We start from the raw sequence: 4,490 nt of genomic DNA on the forward strand, positions 1-4,490 counted from the left end.
GAGGGTGGCGGGGTCCCCACCAGCCGCTGTCGGGCTGATAGCCGGGTGTTGTGCTGCGCTGCCGTGGCCGGGGGTGCTGCGAGGCAGAGCCCTGCTCTGGGAGAAGCGGTGCTGCAGTGGGGCAGCGTGGTCCAGCAGCGCAGTGATGGGGACTAGGCATAGCTGGGCACAGCTGGGAAACCCCAGCGGGCTCCCTCAACCCCTGCCCCACTGCTCTGCACCCCGGGAAGTGCTGCACTGACCGTGTGCCTCCCTCGAGCTGTCCCCGCCAAGTGTCCCCTCCAGGCCAGGGCTCCACAGGCTCATTTCGCAGCCCAGGGCAGAGGTTGTGGTAGGTGGCCACAGGCTGGACCCTCTTGCCAGGAGCCTGTGTCCTTCTTGAGCTGCACAGACAAAAACCTAGCAAACCACCCCCCCGATTACAGGCAGGAAAAACACTTCCTTGAATGAAGGACTGGCCTGGGGACAGCCCGTCCCCAAGTAAAAGCTGACTTTGCCTGTGTCTGGATTGCTTTCGCCCGAGTTCCTGTGCTGAGGGATAGCTCAGAAGATGTTTCACTACATCTTTAGCTTTTCCCTGAACACCCTGGCTCTCTCGCCCGACCATATGCCCCTCATCCCCTCACTCGGCTCTGAACCCCCCATGGCCTGTGACACTGGACTGGCTTTGTGCTGGTGAATCCGTCTGCTGGGGTGTAGGGACAGGGGTGCATGAACAGGGTCAGGTCACTTCTCCTGCCTGCCCTGGGGGTCTTCTGTGCATGTCTGCTGCAGCCAGCCCCCAGCCTCCAGACAGTGTCACCTGAGCCCCGAATTTCAGAGCGGGAGATTTCCTACAAAATTAAACCAAACGCTCAGTCCAGCGAGCGAGGCTGCTGCTTGCACGACGAGTAAGTCATTACGTGGCACCAAGTTGAGGCCAGACCCATCAGAGCCAGGCGTGCTCCACACCCCTTGGCACCAGGCCTGAAGGGTATGAAGGGTTGAACCTGGATCCTGAACTTAGAGATAGATCCTCGTTAGGGGTAGAGACGCACCGACTTAACCCATTGTTACGTTTTCCCTTAATTTCTTGTCAGGGTCAGGGACAACTTGCACAGCCTCTGTGCCCAACGCGGAGTGCCTGGGCACAGCTACACCCGGTACCTCTCGCTGTGGTGGTAACACCCAGCTCTCTGCCCATGTGCTGTGAGACCCCAACCCACTCCCAAACCCACTGTGCTGAGCCCAGACCTCTTCTGTCTGTCACCTTTCCTATTCTCCCTTTCCCTCCTGAAAAAAAAAAAAAACATTTTCAAAAATTCTTGCTTTCATGTTCAGGCTGGTGACCAGACAGTCCCACCCTGGGGAAGCTGTATAAATTAAGGTGATTCAGACCACCCTGCTGCTGCTCTGCACTGCCCCAAGTCCATCACCAACCACATCCTGACCGGGTTTGGAGCACCACTCTGCCATCCCCTGACGCTCTGTGACCATCTGAAAGGCTTTGCTCTGGTCCCAGATTGGGTATTCACCTGGACAGGACCCTGAGGTCCCCTTTTGCCCCCAGCACCATTTTCTGGGCAGCCCTTTGTGGGGTGTCTGCATTACCAGTGTGGTGGTGGGATGTTGGTGCTGGCTGTCAAACCCAGACCAAGGCACCAGCATGAGGCTGGGCACAGCCAAGAGGACCGGTGGGGTAGCAGCAGGCTGAAGCTCATGCGTGAGTTCACAGCCCGGGGAGGCTGTAAAAGGTCGGTGCTATTACGGACCCTCCACATACGGAGGCGTTTAAGGGTCTGGTGTGACCTTAACTCAATTAGCTGATTCCTGTTCCACTGTGCCTGTCCTACGGGGTCTGAAGAGTTTGAAGAATTATTGTGGGTATAAAAGGAGCCATTAAAAGGAATCAGTGCAGAAGAGCGGCACCGAACCAGCTGGAGTGACTTTGGCCTCTCCTCTTCCTCTCTTTCCTCTGCCTGCCCCTTCCCTTCCCCTCGGCTCGTTGTGACCATCCTGGGAAGAAGTGGTCCTGCTCCCCAGCCGCAGCAGCAAAGCCAGACGCCGACACTGGGACCAGGACCTGAGGTTTTCTGCTGCAAACCACATCTCTGCTGCTTTTCCGCAGAGCCTGAAAAGCAGCGGTTATTAACCACATTTTTCTTCACTATTAATGCTGCAGCTAATTCCCTCCTCCAAGCCGCTGTGTTTGATGTCGTCCTGCTCATCCAGCCTCACACTCCCGCTCTCCGCTCCCCGCCTCCCTGCGGTTTTTCGTGCTGCTGGTTCCAACGCAGAAGAAAAGCATCATTATCTTTTCTCTTTCAAAGTTCAGCTTTGCAGGACTGAAACCGAGCCCCCTATCACCAACCAGGCAACCGCGGTGCTAATAATAGACCCAGATGCAGCTCAGATTTTATTTTCTCATGGGTCTGCTGGGAAATGCAGACCGCAGGACCAGAGAAGTAATATATGAAAAGGCCACTCTAGGTCGTCTATTGTCATTCCCCAGCTGAGCATCCAGCTGGTGTGGTCAGCTCTGGGCTCGGTCCCACAGGCTGGGTGACCCACATGGGGGAGCATCTGCCTGCAAATTCAGGGTGGCACAGGAGTGGTTTTGCCCTCTGAGTCTCTTATTGAAAATTGATGACACCAGAAGTCCACACGTCTCCTGAAGAACCGAGGGTGTGTGTCCATGTGCCTGCTCCTTAGGTGAGGAACTAAGGCGAGAGCTGGCCACCTGCATGATAGTTTTATCTGCACCGAGCAGCCCCTGCTCCACGCTGTGTTATCAGGCCATGCTGGTGGCTCGCTCGCGGCTGGAAGGAGCCTGTGGGCCTTGCCTGGGAGCAAGGAATTCAAAAAAATAAAAAATGCCTCCTCAGACCCTGCAGCAGGGACCTGAGATGTGACTATGGATGTGAACCACCCCAGCTCGATCTTGGTGGAGGGCTCTGCCACTGCTCGGTGTGGCTCTGGTGGGAAAAACGGAGCAGGATCGATCTGTAACTGGAATGGGTCAGGGGTCTGGATGAAACCTTCCAGTCTGCTACAGAAGACCCAAAGCCCACGGTGATGTCAGGATGCTCTTGTACCTGCTGGCTTTGCCTTTCTGAGCATGCGGGCAAAGCTTTGCCTGAAGCCCGAAAACTGGGAAAGAACCCGTGAAGTTCAGTGGGAAGGTAACACCTGGAGACACACAAACACCTTTGGTCAGACCCCGAGCTGGTGGGAATGGATGGTGCTGGTCTGGTCTGGGTGGGTCCTTCTACCCTTGTGCCAGGCATTTAGCTTCCCAGCAGGGAGAGGCCAGTGAAGTGCCTGCCGTGTCCATCCTGTGCACACACTGAAAGAGCAGAGGAGCCTGTCCCCAGCCACAGCCTGTGCCTGGTCACAGCTGGCCCCGGCACCTGTGTCCCACACAGGCTTTCCTCAAAACCTGGGGCACGAGGAGGTGCTCAGCCCCAGGGCAAGGGACAGTGGCACCAACAGGGACGTGGCAGCTCCAGCTGAGCAGGAGGAGAAACCTCTGTGCTGTGCAGGTGAGGAGCCCTGGCCTGGGTTGCCCAGAGAGGGACTGGAGTCTCCTGCTCTGGAGAGACCCCAAAGCTGCCCGGACACCCCCTGGGCACTCTGGGTGGGGGGGGGGGACTCTGCTCTAGCAGGGGGTTGGGCTGGGTGACCCCAGAGCTCCCCACCAGCCCCCACCAGTCTGGGATTCTTCTTTTTCCTCCCTTATAGGATGTCATGTGGACATGAATTAACCCCATCACAATTACAACGTAAGGAGCTCTTTGGGACTTCCACAGAATTCCTGAGGCTTTAGTTATAAGACAGCAGGTCTCCCAGCACCAGGTGACGTTCATACAAAGGTTGTTCTTTGACTGGGATTCTGTGAGGTGATCTCTGTGTCGTTAACACCAAACATGGTGGCACATCTGTGGGTCTCCAGCACATGGCTCAGGCGTGGAGGAACTTCACTGACAGGCTGGTGCTTTCCACACTGTTGTCTGTGTGCCCGGAGCTGCAGAGCTGTGGCCAAAGGCAACAGCAATCAGCATCCCCAAGAGAGTGTTCTGGAGCAGGAGGGCCTGTGAAGTGGCCAAGCCCATCAGCCAGGTCATCGATCCCATCAGAGGACTATCCCTCTGGTTTAGAGAGCGTAAATCCCACAAAGGACTCTGAGGTTGGGTGCTGCCAGTGTGAAGCTGTTGTAAAGCACCTTGCAGATGGGTCGGTGCCTGCTGCAGGACTCGGGGTGACCTGTGCACATCTGTGGTGAGCAGGGAGTCACGAGGGGAAGGAGAAGGAGATAAGAGGGAATTGTGTCCTGAGCCTGCCTGTTAAGGCCTTTTCCTTGAAAACCACACCTCGCTGCAGACTGACCACTCCGTGGACCGACCCACTGCTGGTGGGGACCCCCACTGCGGTCCCAGCCAATGACCCCGCAGCGTGGGATGGGGAGGAGCTGCCAGTGGTGGATAAAAGGCTCCGTGGGGTCTCCAGGCCAG

This window comes from Buceros rhinoceros, unplaced genomic scaffold (assembly GCF_000710305.1).
Source record: "Buceros rhinoceros silvestris isolate BGI_N320 unplaced genomic scaffold, ASM71030v1 scaffold18823, whole genome shotgun sequence".
Lineage (NCBI taxonomy): Eukaryota > Metazoa > Chordata > Aves > Bucerotiformes > Bucerotidae > Buceros > Buceros rhinoceros.